Here is a 13,584-nt window from a genome sequence, read left to right on the forward strand (position 1 = left end):
GGCTTCAAGTATCTCTTGACAGCAGCTTTAAAACCTTTGCCAGATAATTTTAATAACTGATTTATGTTGGTGTTGGTATCCTTATACCCACAATTAGCATCTTTACTGAGGATTGTGTAGGATAATTTTTTAATACTGAAAAATAGCACAACGTCAGTGTATGGGGGACTATTGCATGTTTAACTGAGAAAGAGAATGAAACTAGAAGGATATAAGTTAAAGAAAATTCATCTTCTTAAGATTTAAAGTAGTAAAAAAAAATCATAACCTGATGAATAAAATGAACAATTTCCAGGGAAAACTGTGTCCCTGTCCCAATAATGTCTAAGAAATGTCTTATAATTGCCCTTCTGAAGAAAAGAATAGAATGGAAAATAGAGATAAATAGATGGAAGTAGAGTGAAGAGTGGCAAATAAAGTTTTAAAGAATTTTCTGGCAGGTCATCAAATGCAGAAGAATAATTGTTGCATATATGAGGCAGAGGATAAAACAGTGAAAACAACAAAAATTCAGGATTTAACAGCTTGCATAGGAGGCTACTAAAATAGGCTGAAGCTCACAACTGTTTGTAAAGGCAAGTGGGAAGAAACTTTGCAGGGAATCTAAAAATAAGGCTAGAACCCATAGCATTTATTCTTGGTGCTCTACTTCTTTCGTTTTGAAGCATGGAGCAGAAAGCCTGACTTACAACATCAGGTATAATTGGTCCTCAACTTTGGGAAATATAACCTATGTACAAGTGAGAGAATTAGCCTTGTATCTGGGAGAAAGCAGCAGCAGAACAAGGATGAAGCAGAGGGTATATAACATTGTCTATGGCAGGGGGCATCCTGATCCTCTAGCACCTTTGGGAATTCTGGCTGGCAGAGTAAGACACCAGTACCTCTGACAATGTCCCCCTCCCGGATCTGACCCTGCACGTACTGTCCATACTCTGGCACCTTTTGCATTTGCCTTCAGTTTCCTCCTGTCTGACATTTCCTCAGTAGCAACATCAATCACTATATCTTGAAAGTTAGAACAAAATAAATCTGAAGGCAACAAGTACCCAGTGTGTCCAAATTGAGGAATAAATATTTTTAGGGATCTCTGCATTCCAGTAAGTTTTTCCAAGTACCCTAAATGTTGTCCATTTAGTTTTATGAGACATTGTTTGCCAGCAGAAGCCTTGCCAAACTCCCAGACATATCACAGAAGAACTGTGGTGATGGGAGAAGACCTAGAAAGAAGCACTGTGGGGCTGAGTTTCATAATTAAAACAGCAGCTCTTCTCCTTCTAGTGTGTTCTAGAGCCAGTCCATCATGACTGGTACTGTACACAGATTCTGACCCCATCCTTATCCCCATCGGACTCTGACCTCCATACTGACATTTCTAGGTGCTTTCTAGTACCACCCACTGCATAGTCACCAGGCATTTATAGTTTCAAACTGAAAAGCTCCAAAACCTAAAACAACATCATTTTCCTCAAATTCATTCCTCTCTGTTCTCTGTTTTTTTAGATTTCTGTATGACTATTTGGTGTCCATTAATCACAGGGCCAAAGTGTTTAACTTTTTCCTGCAAGTCATCTTGCCTAGAACTCGTCTTTCCTGTGCAGACCAGCCAATCCAACACTGAGCCCCCACCCACCTCCTTATCCAACCCTCACATAACAAGCCAATATTCTCCTGTCCTAAATCATCCCAGGACCAGGTATCAGACAACTAGAGACCACCCCTATAGCCCAAAGTGCACTGGAATTATTCAGACTAGCCAATCCTAAATTATTTATTGTTCCTGCCCTGCCTTTTCCCAAGAAACTCCAATAATAGCTCTTGTCTATGCTCTGCCCTCGCTCCCTCTGCCTCTTAATCAACCCTGGTGCTGTCCCATGTGGCCCTGCATAGTGTTGCACATCACCTTTCATGCAAGTAATGAATTCTTTCAGTGGCATTGGCCTGTCTACATCCTTACTCAGCCACTTCCTCAAATTAAAATACATGAGTACAAATAAGACACTCTCCCCTTGGGCCATCTTAGTATGAGGTTTAGGCTGAAGCATGTCAGAATTTGGGAATTTGATCTTAGCCTTACCAACTCCTCCCTGTTTGAATCTGGCAGCTTGACCCTCACTTACCAACCTAAGAGGAGGTATTAACACCCTTCCCCAGGAAGGTCTGACAAGGACATAGAATGAGTGCACTATTTAAATGCAAAGAGATGCAGACTGTCAGACATGAAGGATTTCAGTCCCCATAGTTCTGTAGGTTACAAGAGATGGAATCTGTCTTGTTTATTACTGTAACTCAGCCCATGTCTGCCACAAGTACAAGTTAAATAGTCACGTAATTACATAAATAAAAGTGTGGGCAGTGAAGCCACCCAAATTCTCCTCATCCACAGGATGTTGAAGAGATATGAAATTTCGATTTTGCTTTGAACTTATTGTCAACTGTGGGATCTTACAACTCAGTGATTATTGGGCGGGTAGAGTTTAATGCCTTTTACAGCCTAGCTTCTGAAAATAGCAGCAATGTATGACAAGGTTAGACCAGACCCAGAGCACAGAGTCTAAAATGGTGTTTCTCAGCCAGGAGGATGTGTCAAAACACAGGTGCTGTCCACTCCTGTATCCCTATATGCTCCTCCCTCCAAAGACCAGTGAGGGTGAAAGGCACGATCCTGGCTTCTGTCTGGCCTGACCTGAACTCTTTGTCAGCTGGCATTTTTTAAATCTGTGCTGTGAACACAACACAGAAATATCTGCAATTAACATGTTTGTGTGTATGTGATGCGTGTTAGTATGTGTGTATATATGTATGGTGCGTGCATTTGTATATGTATGTGTGCATGTGTGTGGTTGCACGTGTATGTGTGTATGTATGTGTGTGCATGAGTGTGCACATGTATGGTAATAAATGCATTTTCTGTGACTGTGTAGAAAGCCAGGAGCTGAGTAACACGCTAAAGGTAATGAAACTGGTCCCTGGGGAGCCAGGCCAGCTCCCACGCAGTCTCCACTCTCTCCAAAGCTTCATCTTTGCTCCCAGAAAGGCCACATGAAAAATCAGGCTTCTTGGAGAATTCTCTCTCCAAGCAAAGGGACAAGAAACCAATGTCCCTGCCCTGTGGGTGGTGGCAAAAACTCTAGTCCACATGAGGGTCAACTCTAAGACACTCTTCTAGCTAGAGATGCTGGGACCTGCCAAAGCTCCTTTATACACAAGTTCTGTTTTGTTTTTTCCCTAGTTAGGTCAAGGCCAAGATGATTTAGTGTTCACGTCTGTGCCTTCCTGGAATCCCACCCTCCCCAAGCACATATCATTTTAAGGAAATGTCTCCCAAAAGGTTCTGCACCACATTGTTAATTCACACACCAAATGAAAAACAACGCAAGTCCAGGGAGGTGTCATTTAAACCAGTAACCCATTCTCTTCTCATCTTTCTCTTGTAAATATTGCTTGATTCTTCCTAAATTCCTAAAGTTGTGCTTATTACAAAAGACCATTCATTTGGACTAGGTGTATTTGTATACAATTTTATATGGTTTCTATAAAAAAGTGAAAAGAACTATATTAGGTTATTGTGGTTTTAAGCATTACATGTCAAATCTGCCTTTGTGAATTTGCATGGAAGATTTATGCCTGCATGACATTCTTTCCTATTACAGGGAGCTTTGATTTTTCACACCTACTCCTGGACCTGGAAAACTAAAATCCACCTGGATAATCCCAAAAGAACTAGTGGGTTCAAATTTGCTGTGTTGATTTTATATGATAATGAATGAATGAAAATAATGTATGCTAGAATTTCAGAGTTAGAAGGAAAGGTATGGTCTCCTACTTCTACCATATTCTTAGGGTAAGAGCACTGAGGGCCCCACTTGCTGAGGCCCAGCTGCATTATCTGATCTCATCTGCAACTTCCTCTCCCCAGCCCCCTCTCTGTGCTGCAGCTGTGCAGCCTCCTTCAAGAGCCCCCTGCCATGGGGTCTTTCTACTTCCTTTTCTCTTCTCCTGAAACACTTAGGCCCCAAAAGGCTTATTTCCTTCTCTCAGATGTCTGCTCAAATGTCAACTCAAAAATAAACACACCACTGACCATACTGAATAAAAGAGCCACCCCACCTCAGTCCCAGTACTCCCTAACCTTTAGCCTTCTTTCCTCTAGCCTTTACCATCATTGGAAAAAAATCTATTTCCATTTTAAAAATGCATTTTCTGTCTCTTCATTCATTGCTGTATCTTTGCATACAACAATAGTTTCTGGCACATTGTAGGAATTTAAAAAATATCTTCTGAATGACCCTTAATTACTTACTTACCTACTCTTCAAGTAAAACAAATTTCTGTCATTGGCTAGTCATGGCTCATTTTCATTTGAAATCTTAATAATTTGCTGTTAATTTTGTTGAATTAGATGAGTGAAATAAGCCCCTGGGGCTTCCTGGAAGGCATTTTGCTTGGAGTTCTCCTCGTGATGCTCGTGTACAATGTGAGGGCTGACAGCTGAAACCACGTCTCCCACAGCCCACACAACCTCCTTTCTACATGTACGAGACTAAATATGAAGATGGGTTTTTTCGTAGTCACAATGCTATTATTCCAGGAAACTCTTACTCAAGAAGATTAATGTTGCAAACAACTTTATTGTCCATTCCACAAGCTTCCTGAAAGATCTCTCATCAATAAAAGCATCCACTGATAGTTTCCATCCAAGACTCTTGAATCCTTGCCTGCCAACTCTTCTTTCTTCTGTGCCCACACGTCCTTAACTATCATATCATGACCTTGACCAATTCTGACCAAATCCCTGCATGTAAAGAGCACCTTACCCCAGACTATAAAGTCTCAGTAAATATCCTGACTTTGCCCTCCTCCTCTGAGGTGACATCAAGACCCAGTTAAGTGGGTCTTCCTTTCCATGGTAAAGAATAAATAAACTCAGCTTTGTCTTACCACAGCTGTGGTGGTGATATTGTGGAGAGTCAGTATTCGGCTGGGTATAAAACATATTTCATAGGTTGCTTGTCCATCGGTGGGTAGAAATGGGCAGAGGAAGAGATGACATGGCCTGCATCTGCTGAGTGGGTGTTCTGGGCCTGGAGCTGCCTGGGCCCAGGGGATAATGAGGGAATGAGGAATATATCTGCCATTGAGGAACACAAAGCCTTTTTCGGGAGAAAGTTATATAAACCATACTTGCAATGTCATGGAAGTTGTCCAAGAGAGGAAATGGCAAACTTTGGGATGGAGGTGGTAAGGGAGGCTGAACCAAGTGCTATCAGCCTCATTTTAACAGAAGAGGGGATGAGATAGGAAGGAGGAAAGGTCTGCAGAGTGAAAGCAGGACTCGTGCCCATCTGCCTGCATCACGTGGCATAAGGAGACAAATGGCTGAGTTTGGGGGTGGTATATGTTGAAGCTGCATAGTTTGTGCTTTGAAATGTAGACTCCAGTTCCTGAGTAGCACTTCTGTGTGGGGCAGCCCAAGAAGAGTCTCAGGTCTCAGTCAGGCCTTGGCTGATGCTTCTGTGGGAATGGCCCGTCTCACAGAAGACTTCAGGCCCCAGCACCTGTGGGGTTTTCCCTCTCTACCATTCTGGGGACTGCTGCAGCTCCATCTTGAGCAGTGAAGAACTTTCAGGAAGGTAACTCCAGACCAAAGTGTTTAAAGGTGTTTAAAGAACAGAAAGGCAATCCACATAGCTTAAAGGGAAGAGAAGTTCATGGAACTTTCCTGCTCTGCTGTGAACACACCCCCAGACGTCACCTCCCTCCTGGTCTGTCTCTGTCCTGTCATCCCTTATTCCAGCCACCTCACTGGCCCCCAAGCTGGTGCTGGGGGCCCTGGAGGGCTGGTTTTCTTCACTGTTGATGCTCTTTTTCAGAGGAATCTGCTTCTGTCATCTCTGCCATTTCCCGTTCTCCTGAATAATAATCAGAGATGCTCCAGAAAGAAGTTTGGCTATAAAAGGATAACTGATAGAGTGAAGGAGTGTGAGATCAAAAATAAACACTTACCTCTGGCAGGTCAGGGAAAGGAAAGGCCTAAAACCATAGAATTTGCATCATTTTGTGCCGTTCCTGTTGTAGGTAGGGTGTCTACAGGGAAGGCCATGAGAAACTGCACACGAGCTGCGTTACTATAGTCAAGTAGCTAAGTGTAAAGCCCAGGGTGGATCCAGGGAAATGTGGCCGAGCAGCCAGGAATACAGGAAAGAATTAGGGGCCAGTAAGGGAGCCCTCAGCATAAAGGAAAAACAGACCCCTTGTTCCTGCTAAACGAAGACTGGTCAGATAGCTTGCTCACTAGTTTATTCAATAGAAAACATGATTTGAGCATATGACTGTGCCTTCTTTCCAGAAAGTTGCATTGGTTCCTGGGGATCCCTAACTTCATAAGCATGTCTTATACCCTCTGAGATCTCCTGGACTGCTCAGAGATGCAAAAACTATATGTGGGAAACAAAGTGTTTTTGGACTTCCTCATCTCCATTGATCTCTGCCTCTGCTCCCTATTACCTTACACAACCTTTGGTTGTAGGTGTGATGAACACTATTTTGCAGATTAGAAAATCACATCCCAGAGATGTCACGGAAGTTACCAATGTCACTCAGCTATCAGCTGAAGAAGTGGATTTCCGACTCCTCCTAGTGTGTCTGCTCTTTCCCGTGAAGGGAGCCATCTCCCTCGAATAAGTGAAGATACAAGAGTTAATAATGCAGCTGATTTTAGAATTATGGGTCCCAAAGTGGTGTGGGTCATCTGTTTAAGGTCCTGGGCACCCAGTACAGAGGAACATCATATGGCTATTGCCTCTCATAGACTTTTCAGTGAGAAAAAGTCACTCAAGCCAGGGGACCTGACCAATAGTGGAACCATAAAGGGGCAACAGAAATTCACTGTTATATTGCAAAGTACTAATGAGATAGGTCATAACTGATGAAATAATTTTTGAGAGCATTAGCCAGAATAATCAAGAGAAGGTTGGAATGTGGGGCGTATGTATGGAGAAGACAAATAGTTGAAGGCTAAGGCTTGAGTAAGGTCAATGGATTCGGTGTTAAAGCCTCACTTTTAGGTTGTGTTGGCTGTTTGGCACCATGGCTCAGCTGACATCCTAAAGCAACTCTGTACGTTGGGCCGACCTGCAGGATGCATTTGCAGAATCACGTCTTAAACAGGCATCACTCAGACTCTCTGAAAATGTCCGGTGCTGAAAAACTCACCTGATCCAAGGAAGCTCATTCCATTTTCTTATAAAGAATAATTATAATGGAAGTATTTTTAATTACATTTATTCGGGACTAGGAAAGATGTGTTAGGATCTAACAAATTCCCAAGTAAATTGTCGTCCATAGATTCAGAATTGAATAATTTAGGATTTCATATTCTTTTAAAATGTACTGAAACCTCCTAATAATTTCCACTTTTTCCAATTAGAGGCCTGCTGCCAAGAATTAGTCAGTAATGCCTCAATGTTCTAGTCCTGTATTCTACCCTGCACGTAGAAAGAGCCTTTCGAAGTCAAAGAGAGCCAGGGAAAAGGCAAGCACCTTCTATAAGCCTTTCAATCATCTGCTCCATCTTTGCAGGAACCCAAGGAGTGACACAATGATTTATGGTCTGATTAAACAGTTGAAGCATCTGCACAGAAAGAAATAGACAAATAAATAACCATAAAGAGGAAATGCATACTTCCTACACTTTGAGTCTTTTTTTTTCCTCTTTTTATATACTATCCCATCAAGCCTAACAGTGATTGAACAGGATGAAGTCATTGTTTCTTTTTCAGAAATCCATGTGGGTCATGTTTGAATGAAGAAAGATGCAATATTTCATCCTTTATGGGTTGAGAGCTCTACAGGTTACAACAGCACTTTCCTACAGGTTTTTAACTTTCAACTCAAAGCAGCACTGTAGGATCTGTATTCTTATCCCAATTTTACAGATTAGAAAACTAAGCCTTGATGTTGGCTCACACACTAGGGAAAGGGAAACTGTTATTATTTGGGAGAGGAGGGCAGCAAATGTTACTATAGTTCTTAAAAATTTTTCCAAGTTAGAAGCTTCTGGGACAGAGACACAAGGCCGAATAAGTACCCTTTCTTGTAGTTGGGATATAAGATCCTAAAGGCAGGCATTTAAGGTTCAAAACCTGGTTCTGGTGCATAATTCATTTTCTTTACACCCTAGTTTCCTCGTCTGAAAAATGGGGATTATTTTAATACCTCTTGCACAGTATGTTTAAAGATTTAAATATGACAAAGCAGTGAAAGATTGGAAAGGATGGTGTGAGGATAAGGCACAGGAAATACAAAAAGTTATTTCAGGAGATTGTATCTTTCACTATGAAGTATGACATTACTGAGATTATTTATTTTTCCTCTTGGTATTAGAGAATGACCCAAGTGGCCAAAAGCTGCTCAATGGAACAAGAAAAGAGAGAGCCCACAGTGACACTGAAGTGACCAGAACTTGCAGAAACAGGAGGATTGACCAGTTGTCAGAGTCTAGGCAAAGATAGTGAGCCAAGGAAGTGCAGATGTTCACAGGTACAAGCAGACACCTGGACCCAGAATCACTTCCCTCCTCCAGCTCCCATCCATCATTCCAAGTCTGGGTGTTGCCTTGCTGGCCACCCACCTGATATCTATGATGCATTTCTATCTCTCTAATTCAAATGAAAAGGGAATTCAGGAAGGACGTTGAAAGAGGAGGCAGTGGATCACTGTAGGGGGCAGAGAGAGAAGGGTAGGAACTTGTATAGACAGATGAAATTAGGAAACAAAAATCAGGAGGTGAATTAAGTAGATGGAGAGAATTTGGAAAACAGAGAAAGCAAGAGGCGACATGAGCAAGGGCAAGCAAGGCAGAACTGGGTTTCGTGGTGTTGGCCCCACCAGGTCCTAGTGTTGTCTCCTTTAGTAGGACTCATGCAGGAAACATGGCACCCAGGAGAGAAAGACACAACTAGAAAATTCTTCTCTCTTCTCTCCTTCCCTCATGGACTAGTCAATGGAGATTTTGGTGGAAAAATAAAAATGAATTACAAAAATCCTCCTTCTTTTGATGCTTTGTTTTTCCTCCCCCTCCTTTTTAGAGCATTGTTTTATGTCTGGATGTTAGTCTATTCCAGGACCTAACACCGCATGGGAGAATTTGGAGTCATTCTCATCAGGTTCTCATTTTGGCTTGAATAAATGCATTTTTGACACAATGGACCTCAGTTTTATCACCAATAAAAAGAGATTATGATATATATCTTTCTAGATCATTAGGAAGAATAAATTAAAGACTTATGTGAAAGTTATAACTCAGAATATGGTCTTCATAGTCCTTCATAAATGACAGATCCTATTCTGTGACACAGCTTAAGCCATAACCAAGCACAGTATCTAACAGTAAATAGAAGCTCAATAGACATTTTTTTGGAGAGAAGAAGAAACAAAAGAAAATGAATAAATAAAGAGAATAAAGAAGCATATCAAGTTGGTCTTCAAATAGAGACACAACCTAAAGATAAGACTGTTGGTCGAGGATATAGGCCACGAATAGACAAATGACAAGAACCTATTTTTACTGGGATGATGGAATGCCAGCTAAAAGGACAGGTGTATTAGTCAGCTCAGGTTGCCATGACAAAATACCACAGGCTGGTGGCTAAAGCAACAGAAGTTCATTTCTCACAGTTCTGAAAGCTGGTGAAGTCAAGAGGAGGAGAGAGACAGCTAGCTCTCTGGTATCTCTTCTTATAAGCACACCAATTCCGTCAGATAAGGGCCCCACTCTTATCACCTCATTTAACTTTAATCACAGCCTAAATGCTCTATCTCTAGATACAATCACATTGGGGGTTAAGTTTTCAACATACGAATTTTGGGGGGACGGGACGCATTTCAGTCCATAGCAACAAGGTTGTGCACAACAAACCAGGTACAATACTTCTATTAACACCATCCCGTACTCCTTAAAGCAAGATTCTCAGAAGTGTCTGAGGTCTGTGTTGAGCCATGGGAGGAAAACAGATAAAAAGAAAGAGATCGGACTTAAGAAGTCTTTATCTAGTTAAATAAAATTACACAATTTTTTTTTAAAGGATTCAAAATTCCAGCTTAGAAGAAGGCAAGATTTATGTTCTTGTTGTTGTTGCCTTTTCTTCCTCCAAAAGACAGAACCACAGTGACTTTCCAGTCAACTGGATGAGATGACTTCCTTGCTTAGGGCACGAGGAAACTGGTCTCAAAGACTCACTGCGGGGGCCTCACCAACTCCCCCCGGAGGACAGACATTTCCAGCCCACAAATCCTGTTGAGGCCAGGGCCAACCCACTCTTGTACTGAATCTCTCATTTTCAGAAAATGTATTGTTTTGATGTAATCATCAAAGGCTAGTGGAAAAGAATAATATTATTCCACAGTTTAAGGGGAAAGAAAAGGACATCTGGAATTAACTTTGAATGTGAAAGATGGTGACCTCATAGGCAACACGGAGAGAAAATGGAATAAAGCCCCACAGGCAGCTTTCAAGGTCAGGGACTGAAGGCTGAAGACATAGATTATTCTAACCATTGAGGTACAAAAAAGAAGTGTGCTCTGTGTGCCGGTCCTTTTTATCTATCTATATTTCTGATTTGTATTGACGTATTTCCCTTTTAGAGGAAACCAGCATAGAAAGCAAAAAAGAACTGGCCTTAGAACCAAACACAGGTCACGTCCTGATGTTTCACTAAAGCCAGCTGGGTGGTGTGAGGGAGAATAACTCAAATTACGGTCCTGAGTTTAGGTCGCCAGATAAAATACAGGACTCCCAGGTAAATGTAACTTTCAGCCCAAAACAAATAATGTCTTAGGATATATATGTCCCCAATATTGCATGGGATATTCTTGTATAAAAAAGATCTGTTATTTATCTGAAATTCAGTTTTAACTCGGTGTCTGTATTTTGATTTATACATCCTCTGCCAGAGAAGGGATAAAAACTGCTGACCTGCATAGTCCTGTGGGAGCAGTGATGACAGAGACAAAACACTTTGCATGGGGTCTGCCATTTAGGAAACACTCCAAACAGTAACTATTATTATTATTATTATTTTATGTATTTACTTTTGGTGAAGAAGATTGTTGCTGGGTTAACATCTATGCCAGTCTTCCTCTATTTTGTACGTGGGATGCTGCCACAGCATGGCTTGATGAGTGGTGTGTATGGCCATGCCCAGGATCTGAACCTGCAAACCCTGGGCTGCCAATGCAGAGCACACAAACTTAACCACTAAGCCACTGGGCTGGCCTCTATTTTTTATTTTAACATCATCAAGAATGAGGACCATGTGTCATATATCTGGATATTCTCATCACCTTGCATACTTTATTCGGGTGCATTTCTGCTAAAGTATGAAACAAAACAGGGACAATTTTAATAAGAAAACTTACTGGAAAGTACTTACGTATCATAATAAATAAAAATGTATATTACATACGCTTAGTACATATTATATATATTTTCCCTACTCTACCAACACATGTAGATTGTTCATTAGGTTTGTCAAAGTGTCCTCCATCCTGGGTTTTGTCATGAAAATCTGTGTGTGTGAATGCACCCATCCTGTATCATTTATGTAAGGAAATGAAGAGTTGAAAGAGTAGGAATGTGATGACTGCACATGTGGCTGCCTCCAGCCTTTAATCCGAGGCTGTGCTCTTATGTGCTTTCCCTCAGAATGCCCTTATTTCATGATGCCAATTAGATGGAATGAAACTTGAACAGCTCAAAAGCACTTAATTTAGGACGTTGAGACTTAATGACAATGTCTCCTTACCCAGGGCTCCTGGGATGGCAGAAAGCAAGGAGATCGGCCCTGGATTTGCTTCAGTCTGTGACCCTCGGGTGAAGCAGGCACTTGGGATCAGATGACTGGCAACTGTCCTAATTAGCTGCTTTCTGGAAGCCTGGATAACCCAAGGGAGCATCATGTGTTGACTGCCTCCTCTGTATGTGATGCTTGAGTTCTCAAAACAGATTGAGAGAGAGGAGAGGGGAAAGAGAGAGAAAGGGAAAATCAAACGCATCATTCGTCGGCTAAACAAACACCCATTATAAAATCTCGCCCACAGTTGAGTAGAGTTTTCATCTCCCACGGTATGCACATCACTCTTTTCTGGAATGAAAGAAGACAGTCAGGTGCATGTTAAGATCTACTTCTTGAAATTCATATAATTCTAACTTTTGATTTATGAATCTATGGACTAACAACAAACAGACGAAATACAGAGAGGAAAAGTAATTTACCCATGGGCACCTGGCCAGGTGGGGGTAGGGCTGACCTTGGGGGCTGGATCTCCGGATTCCCAGACCTGCGCTCTTTCATCCCTGGATCCTCCTCAACATGTCCCACTGTCCTGAGACACCCCCACAGAGGGAGTCGTTGGTGTGGGCGAATGAAATCTCCTTGGGTTACGCCAGCCAAGTCAGCCTTGGTACAGCGCTCACCCAGGGAGGGTTTGAAGGGTCTTCTTTCCATCCCTGTTGAAACTTTCTCTTTTTCAAAATTACTGTAGGTGAGATGTTGCTCTGGCCTCTCTCAGCATCTGTTATTTGAAATTTCTCTTCTAGAAAATTGATTTTCGAGACCTAAGCAACTGATAAATAAATTAGGTTTTGGAGACAATTGGTTCATAATATAACTTCAGAAGATGATAATCAGTGAATGTGATGTATTTTGACGGGAAGATTTTCAAGATACTCTGCCCAATGGAAGCTGCAAGAGGGTGACCCTTTGAGGACATTAGGAGGCTTCCTGGGGGGTGGGGTCACTTGGTGGGCTTCAGTCCTGCCTGCACACATTCGCCATGGATACGGTCTCTGGCAGGTGATCCAACTGTTCCATGTATTTACACAGTTTTTCTAAAATTAGAAAAAATAATTTTACCTACCTTTTCAGATTTCGATGAGGATGAAACAATAAATAGAAAAGCATTTTTAGATTCTAAAATGCTATTTGTAGTATTAATATTAATAGAACAACAGTATGACTGAGAATTTGGTGGGAGATATTCAGGATTTGTAAAGGTATTGTGTCCTGCAATTAAAGGCTCATTGAAAAGAAAAGTTGCAAAATGACAGCTCTAATGTCCACTTGGCGTAGGACATACATATTATTCTTGACATGCTGCCAGCGTTTCATAGGACAGTGTAAAAGACATCCTTGCACAGACACACACACACACATTTGGTACTCTCGGTGTGCTGCCTTACGCATTCACACACAGACATCCATACGTAGATGGACGAATTATTATCCTCTGCATTTTCCTTCATTTTCAGAAGTCTAAAACTTTGAGTCTTCATGGATCTTATTTTGGTATGAAACTTCATGTTCAAAATATTTCTTTTTCTTTTCCCCAGGAAATATACCTGATTACACCTTAAAAACTAACATGAAATTCATTTATAACCAGTTTAATTTCCCTCTTTTTAAATTAATTGCTCAAATCACCAAACTCCTTTCTGTGGAATTGAGTCTGAGGGGAGTGTGTGTAGGAGAGGAAGAGAGCTTGAGAGTACATTTATTTTTCTCTTTCTCCCCAGAACCCCCCCAG

The 13,584-nt window shown here is 41.5% G+C and overlaps 1 long non-coding RNA gene across 1 annotated transcript in view; it reads left to right on the plus strand.

Moving 5' to 3' along the window:
• Positions 1-4,696, plus strand: part of LOC138923946 (uncharacterized) — a 30,432-nt gene extending 25,736 nt beyond the window's left edge. The window contains exon 2 of the long non-coding RNA XR_011438325.1: positions 4,403-4,696. This is a non-coding gene — a long non-coding RNA (uncharacterized lncRNA). The remainder of the gene's footprint in view (positions 1-4,402) is intronic.
• The last annotated feature ends 8,888 nt before the right edge of the window (positions 4,697-13,584 follow it).

This window comes from Equus caballus, chromosome 4 (assembly GCF_041296265.1).
Source record: "Equus caballus isolate H_3958 breed thoroughbred chromosome 4, TB-T2T, whole genome shotgun sequence".
Classification (NCBI taxonomy): Eukaryota; Metazoa; Chordata; class Mammalia; order Perissodactyla; family Equidae; genus Equus; species Equus caballus.